This window comes from Pinus tabuliformis, chromosome J (genome assembly GCF_031772625.1).
Source record: "Pinus tabuliformis cultivar Carrire ecotype Pingquan chromosome J, CPIR1, whole genome shotgun sequence".
Taxonomy (NCBI): Eukaryota; Viridiplantae; Streptophyta; class Pinopsida; order Pinales; family Pinaceae; genus Pinus; species Pinus tabuliformis.
This window is the reverse complement of record NC_142295.1, coordinates 1577592357-1577602062: the sequence shown is the minus strand read 5'-3', so window position 1 is coordinate 1577602062 and position 9706 is coordinate 1577592357.

Here is a 9706-nt window from a genome sequence, read left to right as displayed (position 1 = left end):
ATGCTATTCCTCATCTCTAAGTCCAAAGACTCCATGGATGTAGGTTGGTCTACATGTTCAAGAGAAGGGAATCGGCCCTAAGCCAATTACCCCTCAAACTTTGCCCCCACACCATCATCATCAACTTATTCTCCTACCTGACCTCCACATCCCACTGGTTGACCACGCAGCCCCAACCCCCTCTGGGCCTAACCTCGTTTCTTAAACATTTCCACAGGTGCAACAAGAAATCAGTTAATGAGCCCAGCTATGACATAAGTGCAACATCCACTCCAAAAAGCCTCGTGGGTACGATCTATAGCAATAAATTCAACAATCCCAACCCCAATAGACTCCCATGTCACAAACACTAACTTTCAGCTCAACCATGACCTACCTGGTGCTACATTGATGCCAATGCCCAGAGGGTTGCTCTCCAGACTTTAACCAACCCCACTTATTACCAATTTCTAGAATCTTGTCACGCGACACCCAAAGTTCAGAATTCAATACTTCCATGGGTTGGGTATAACCAAATTCACTGCACCCCATAGGTGGAATAGAGAGATAAAATTCAAGCAAGTCACTCCCATAATTGGAGCAGACACAAAAAATATACAAGCAAGGTCCCACGAGAGAGGACCTACCAGAACCCCTTCACACGTACCAGAATTTGTTTGTCGATAGAAATCCCCAAACTTGACTAGCAAGAAGTTATCCCTTGTCAGCACAAACTAGAGGCAATTCACCCACCAGCAACCACCTTGGGGTCCCAAATTGTGCAGTTGGGCTTCTCCACAAGATTGCACTACAATCCCCACCAACCAACTACAATCACATAGAACGAATTAACCAAGTAGTCAAGAATGCATAGGTTGGTGGTCAATTCATACTATACATTGTTTTCTCCACCCACACAGTCGCCCATACCCTGAGACCACAAATAGTGTAACCAAACTACAACCCAAAATTTATACCAACGCTTCTTGATGCTTCTAAACCTCTGGCGCCAGGTGTCCTAGTTGCTTTCCTTGTTGTTGCCCCTTGTCATGTACACATCACATTTGTGCTGGTGAACATCGATTAAATCATGATCCTCCACCCCCATTGGGGTATTATAAACCCTAATATTAAGCCCTAGTATTAAACCCAAAATTAAACCCCAATATTATAAATACAATATTATAAACCCTAATATTAAATCCAATATTATAAATGCAATATTAAACTATTATATTAAACCCAATATTACAAACCTTCGTATTAAACCCTAATATTTTAATGTCATAGTGTGAAGGTCAATTAATTGCAATGTAATGCAACATTGCGGCAATGATTGTCACATTATGATAATGCTTGTCACATTGCGACATTGGATTGATTTATGTACAATTCCAATGTCATGATATTAAACCCAATATTAAACCCAAGGTTATAAAATACAATATTATAAACCCTAATATCATATCCTAACATTAAACCCAATATTATCAACCCAAATATTAAACTCTATTATTATAAACCCAATATTAAACTCTTATATTAAACCCAATATTATAAACCCTCATATTAAACCCTAATTTTGTAATGTTGCAATGCAACATTGAATAAATTTCATGTGATGTAACATTGCAACAATGATTATCACATTGATTGTCACATTGACACAATGTTTGTCATAATATTAACACCATAATATTGAACCCAATTTTGAAAACTTTAATATTAGACACAATATTATAAACTCAATATTTTAAAATCTAATATTAAAAACAAATTTATTATAAATCCTAATTTTAAACCCAATATTAAACCCAATGTTATAAACTCTAATATTAAACCCTAATAGTAAACTCAATATTATAAACCCTAACATCAAACTCAATATTACACTTTAATATTATAATCCCAATATTAAAGTCTTATACTAAACTCAATATTATAAACCCTCCTATTAAACCCTATTTTTGTAATGTCGCAGTATAATGTTAAATAAATTGCAATGTGATGTGACATTGCAACATTAATTATCACAATGTTTGACTCAATATTAAAACCCTAATATTAATTCCAATATTAAAAACCTTAACATTATAAACCAATATTATAAACCCTAGTAATATTTTATTGGGATAACTTATAACAGGGAGATAAACCCATGTATTGAAATTAAGTAATGCTCTTGCCACTACATTTAAATGAATTCCTCCACATTGTTTATTATTTTATTGACTTGGTAAGAATATAATATTCTCTCATGTCATCAACAATGGTCATTTTCAATAGATTTGTAGCTTGCACATATGTAAGATCTCTTATTGCACACTCTTTGGGATGCACATCCTTATGTCAATTGTAAACTCTAGAATATTCTAGAAGTTTGATGAATATGAACGAAGCCAAATGAAATACCTCTTAATAACACATGTTTTGATTCAATATTTTGAGATCTAATTTCCATGGACACATGCAATTCAAATAATTTTTTAATCGAAAGATAAAATAAAATCACTAAGTTTTACCAATAGAGACATGTTATAATTTACTAGAATAATATATTTCAAGGTATTTTTCATGATTGTGACTTATAACGTTTGGATCGTGATAAAGAAACAACATTTTTTTTTTATAATAAACATCATACATGTGCATCTAAGGATACAGTTCTATTCATATAGTAGATACCAAGGTTGGTAGTAATTTCCATTATATGATAAAAAAAACTATATCATTTAAATCACAATTAAAAAAAACTAGAAAAAACTATAAGCAATTTCAAAATTTGTAAAATAAAATAGTTAGAAATGTATATTATTTATTCTATATATATATATATTTTAATAAAAGAACTCATTTAATTTTATTATTATTAATTTTAAATAAATATTTAGAAAAAAAAAATAAAAGAATATTTATATCTATATATATAATTCCTAATAATAAAAAACTCATTTAATTTTATTATTATTAATTCTAAATAAATATTTGAAAAAAAAGACAGCAAAATTTCTCATCATGATATTAATCCATATAATTAAAAATATTTAATTACTTATATCTAATCTACCATTCTTATAAAAACATTTTATTAAGAAAAAATAAAATAAAAAATAAAACAAAATAACATATATTATTATCATAAATAGAAATATTAATATTGTTTTGTAAACCTCATCTATACATTCTAATTCATTCACTTATTATGCATAAATTTATATAATGATGTTATAATATCCATTGTCATTCGTTCACTTATTATGCATCAATTTATATCCTGATGTTATAAAACAGTGTGGAGCATCAGAGATATTGCATTATTAAAATAAAAATTTACTATAATAATCAATATCTAAGTAAATTATCTTTTATATTTTATAATAATTATTGTAATAAATACAATGTAAATTAAATATAAATAATGATTTGTTTTTAATTTGATTTGGATTTAAATGTGTGTTATATAATAAAAATTATTTCATTTAAATAACAATTAAAAAAAACTAAAACAATTTTGAAAGTTGGTTTAAAGTTTATGCACTAAAGTAGTTGGAATATATGTGAATAAATCTTCAAATATGACACAAACCAAAATTAATTATATATAATGTATAGTGTTCTTAATAAATCAAAAAAAATTGTGGATTCCAAATAAATATGGAAAAAAAAAAATAGAATTTCAAATCATTAGTTAATATATCTAAAAATATTTAACTACTTAAATTTAATCCATAATTTTAAACAACATTTCATTTTATATATATATATATATATATATATATATATATTATTTATAAATTTAATTATGCATGGCCATTTATTTACTTATTATGCATTAATTTATATAGTGATGTTATAAAAACATATAAAACATAAGAACATAGTCTAACATCAAATCATAAACAAATTGGATAAAATGAAATAAATTGCATTTGAGTTAAAATAAAAATTTATTGACGATAAAATTTATTGTAATCGTCAATATCTAAGTAAATTATCTTTTATAATAATTATTGTAATAGATTTAAAGTAGATTAAATATAAATAATGCATTGTTGTTAATTTGATTTAGATTTCAGTTAAATATTATTGATTTTAACAAATAAATAAAGAAATAAAAATTGTTAAAATTAATTATTAAATATTATTTAATATTTCTATTATTTTTTAAATATATTTAAAATATAAAATATTATAATAATAAAAATAAATAAAATGGAAACTTTGTATAAATAATTTTTTATTCAAGATAATTAATTAATAAAAGATTTAACTTGTATTTTTCATAGCTTTTGTTTAATCTGTATTTTTAAGAGTTAATCTAGCTATATTCTCTGTAATTTTTTCTTTTAGTAATCTAATCCAACTTATATTAATCTTACATTGATGCTCTAATTAGGTAATTAATTCCCCTAAGCTATTGCATTAATCTATTTATAATTATGATTTAATCAGACACCACACTATTCAATTTAGGAAAGAGAAGTCACCCTCTGGGAAAAAATGCATATATTACATCATCATTACAACATCTAATTAGGTAATTAATTTGCCTAAAATATTGCATTAATTTATTTATAATTATGATTTAATCAGACACCACACTATTCAATTTAGGAAAGAAGAGTCACCCTCTGGAAAAAATGCATATATTACATCATCATTACAACATCGTTGCGTCAACAAACGCCAACACATTGTGTATAAATTGTGATTCGACACTGGGTGGGGAAGTCATTAATGGCCCCTCCCAACCACCCACGATAACGTCCACATACAAAACCGCACTATTCAATTTCACGTTATGGCAGCTACCATATTTTTTGGAGTTAGAAAATCAAATGTCAATATAAATAGACGGACCGGGAATAATAATATCTAAAACTCCAATTGATACAAGCTGTACCATTGAGATATACATTCCCAATTGTGTGTATGCCTTTGTGGTTTTTTTTTGGGATATAGCCTATATAGGGTTGCATCTCGGTGTCACGCTCATTCAGCATTAATAATTCCTGAATAAATTCAATTTTCAAACTGAAAATATGCACAACAAAATTTAAAATCTTAAAACATTCACATTAAATGTATCACGGTCGATGTAATTTTACCATTATGTATCAACCCCCTTTCTTTCCCAATTCAAGTGCTGATGGGAAAGGAACTATGCGGACTATGAAATAATTGAACACTACGATATAAAAATTTGCATTTAATTAAAGGAATTTTGAGAAATATGAAATAATGGAAAACTACGGTATAAGATTTTGCATTTAACCAAAAAGGAATTGAATTTTTGTACACTACATGACAAGCCTGACCCACGACCTAAAATATATCTCAAGTGATCAGCGAGAGTCCATCGAATATCCCAACAGACCTCCTATCCTTCCCTTTCCCTTTCATTTATCTAGAGATGACTTCCTTGGAAACCCTTCATTTGGAGAAAATCTCTCCACTATTCTACAAATTAAGTGGTGAAAATCTCTCCACCATTCTACAAATTAACTGGTGAATTTCAAAACTAGGATCTCTAGATAAAAAACACCATTTGGAAGCACAAATTCATTGTGGAGGCATACTTTGAGCTAGCATAGTACTGTACTCATGTGACCAGTGTCAAATACTCTTCACGATTGTCTTTGAACGTGAAACCAATGGTTGTTATGCCGTGGAAATGTGGGACAACTTTCCATTATAGTAGTAAAAATGTAGGGTTTGAGACGTTGTAAAAATGTGCAAGGCATTGGGTTCAAGTCTACTATCAAAAGTTTCGTGAGAGAGGTGGAGTGAATGCATTAATTTTTTTCTGGTCTCACTCATCTATATTTCAATAAATTGTTATATAAGTAAAATTTGAATATTGTGATTAGTGTGAGGGTTAAAACAATTATATGGAATTTTGGGAATAAAATTATCTAATTTTGAGTAGTAAAATGTGGTCATAATAGTGAAAGTTCTTCACAAAAATTGCAACCTATAAAAAATTGACTTAGGAAGGTAAAATCACCCCCAAATATTATTGAATAGTAAAACCCACTCATTTATACATATTTTGCAGTGTGTTGTATAGGTCATGGATAAGCTAAGAGGAGATCAACAAGTATATCTCGAAAAAAATCAAAATAAATAAATATTAAAAAAATAAAAATAAAATATTCCTCCAAATTAGACACCTGCAAAAGTTGTCAACTTCAAAAGAAAGCATTAGGTTTAGTAGAGAAATTGGCAAGGTAAACACCAAATTTGAAAAATGCCCAAAAAAAACTTTATGTTAAAAAAAATAAAAAAATTAACCAAAGCTAAGTTAGGCAAAAATGATTAAAAATTAACAAACAAAATCCAATTTTTACAAACTAATAGTTGTTCCTAGCTTATTTTGATGTTCTAGATCCAACGATAGGTCATCTAAAAAAATACAATTTTATAATGAAAATGATAATATCTAAAGAAAATACTTAATGGCTACTAGATCTAACGAAAAATTTACAAAAAAAAAGTACTCTAATTGAAAAGAGAAAAAATTGTTACAAATTTTTTTACTGAAGAAGGTAGAAAATAGTAACATGCCCTAATGCCATGTTAGAATATTAAAAATATGCAAAAACATATAAAAATATAGAACACAAAAAACTTTATTAGTATAACCTCTTATGCATAATAACAACATTTAATCAATAAAAGAAATGAGACAAAAAAAGGAGAGAACACACTGTATTTACGGGGTAAAAACCCAATTGAGGAAACATTCTCAAGAAAGTAATAGTGTTTTTACTATTTTCAGAAATCTCCAACCTTACAAAAAGCACTACCACAAATGATTCACCGCATTACAAGGATAAGACTATCACATACTTTTCTTGTTTGTCTTATGGGACTCCCTAACCTCTATTATATGCCAAGGGATATTGAGAAATGACATTCTCATAATACACGTGGGTTAATTTAATTTCACTTATTTAAATAATGAATGTGGGATGTACCTATTTTACATAAAATTGGAGTTTCTATGAACATAACCTAGACATTATTACCTTTCAAAGTGACATATTCCAACACTACATGCTCTATATTGTTGTAGGGTCTCAAAAATCTATCGTTATTGCACCATTCTTATTACAAAGATATTTTACTCCATAATGAATGTGGGATGTACCTATTTTACATAAAATTGAAGTTTCTATGAACATAGCCTAGACATTATTACCTTTCAAAGTGACATATTCTAACACTACATGCTCTATATTGTTGTAGGGTCTCAAAAATCTATTGTTATTGCACCAATTGTTTAGGAAATTTGTCATCAAGACTACCAAGTATATGGTTCTTATAGAGAACATTGATTGCTAAGTTTATCTCTTAAACCATACAAAAAATGTGTGATTGAGTGGATGTTAGAGCTTAATTCCTGTTGGATAGACTTAAGGATAACATGAATTATGCTATCTTCTGCACATGTTACTTAGGAATTCTATACATGCATAAAAAAATGTTGTTTCAAGCACTAAGGCTGTAAATTATACTTCTAAGTACTCTTGGGCTTTGAATGAGGCATCAAAAAAGAGATTTAAGGAACATTCTCAAATATTTGACACTTAAAGTATCATCACACTAATGTGAATGTTTCTAGAAGCAATAAAGAGTATTATAGATAATGATGTACATAAAATTGGGGAAAGGAGAATGATAAAATGAGTAAGGAATCGATGATGTAGTAAATTAAATGAATATAATTACAATTATTATTATTGTAATTCCGATTTTAGGTTTTGAGATGTTGACAAGTGTTACTTTGCATAGGCTCATACATAAAATTAATGAAGAGCATACAATTTATTCTTGATCGTAACATAGTTTTTTATTCTATACATAATAATTGACATACTTTTGTGTGGAATAAAGAAAAATCATGTGTTATATTTACAATGAGTCTAAAAAACCTATACAAGATCAATGAATTGTTGAAAGGGTTACATTCAAGTATTAATTATGTGTTTTCTTCTCCAAGAGTTTGTTACAATAATATGGATGGTATGAACAACATAATAAGAAATTGAGAGATTAGCACATGTTTTCAAATGATACCAAATATTAAATACCAATGTTGTAACCATGTTATATTTGTCAACACATTAGATGCTCTAGAGAGACGGACTATGTGAACATGAAGTAAGAGAGTTGACCTCATTTCCTTGGCTTCAATGATGTCTATTGCATTCTCTTCAAAAATAACATTGAACCACACATTTATAGTGAGTCTTGCTAATAATTTTTTAATGTCATTGCAATTTACACTCATAATCCATGACTAATTATTTTTTCTTATGCAAAGCCAATAGAGGAGTAAAAAATAGAAAAGGAAATGACATTATGTCAAATGCTGCTTTTAACACATTGAGTATGAACATTAAATGCCATGCGAATTAACATGTTGATGAGGATAAAAAATGCACATAACTCATGAATTCAGGGAGGGATTTAGAAAGTTGAAGTGTCCAACCTTCTCTTCAAAGCTTATATTAAGTGACACTCAAGATGTTGGATATACCAATACAATAATATGATTATATAGGCATAAGTTTTGTGATGGATTTTAAGTTATGGGAGGGTATGCCATATTAAGGAATAGATGACAATCAATACGAATATATATAATTTTACCCTTTAGATGGCAATGGAAAGTAATAAGTGTTCAATCATGAATTTTTCTTATTATTCACATCCATCTTCCTATAATAGGGAAAATCTAGATAGTCGCTTATTGGGCCTAATTATTAAGAACACGTGTTTCCTCGTACGAGGTCACAAGTTCAAATCTAGAGGGAATTAGAGTATCAACACCTTCGTAAGCCTTAGCAGTCAAATCATTGGACATTGATGTAGTCAAGAAAGACAATTGTGGCATCAATTTGGCAAGAATTCAAATCTTAGGACCATAAATCATTTACGTGATGTAGTCAAAAAAACAATTGTGGCATCAATTTGGCAAGAATTCAAATCTTAAGACCATAAGTCATTTACGTGGCTAAAAAAACAAATACCCATTTATAAAATACAAATAACTTAATAAAATTAATCACAAAAAATATATTTATTTTTATTAAATAAAAAACTTACACTTTAATCTTTGTAATTAAAAAACTCTGAAATCTAAAATACTCTTTCCAATATAGACACACATATTCACATAATCATTATTAGAACATAAAAAAATGTAATCCTCCTTTAACCCAAAAATTGCAAATGGCATTCTTAATATTAATGAATTTTGATTAGTTCTATGTCAATAGATAATCAATTCAAATCTCTTTAAAAATAATAATTTTACAAATATCAAAAAAATATTCCTGGAATTTGTTTATAATTTTTTCTGAAAACAAACTTTTCTAATAATAAAAAATTATATTCATAATATATTATGTTAGCATGGTAAGCATATTTATATATTATTATCCCTGGATGCTTCCAAGTCTTCAACGACAAAATCACACCCTTCGTGTGACATGACGTTCTTGTCAATTATTTCCAATGAACGTGACAACAATAATGTCACGTCAGCGTGTAATGGAGGCATGAGTCTCGGTCACTTTTTCTTTCTTATAATTTTGTTTATTACTTTTCACAGACATATATGTTCCCGGGCATTCTTGCAACTTTATCGCCGGCCCAAACGCTAACTAATTCATTTTTGTCATAATCAACTAATCACATCCATCATTTCTTCCCAGGT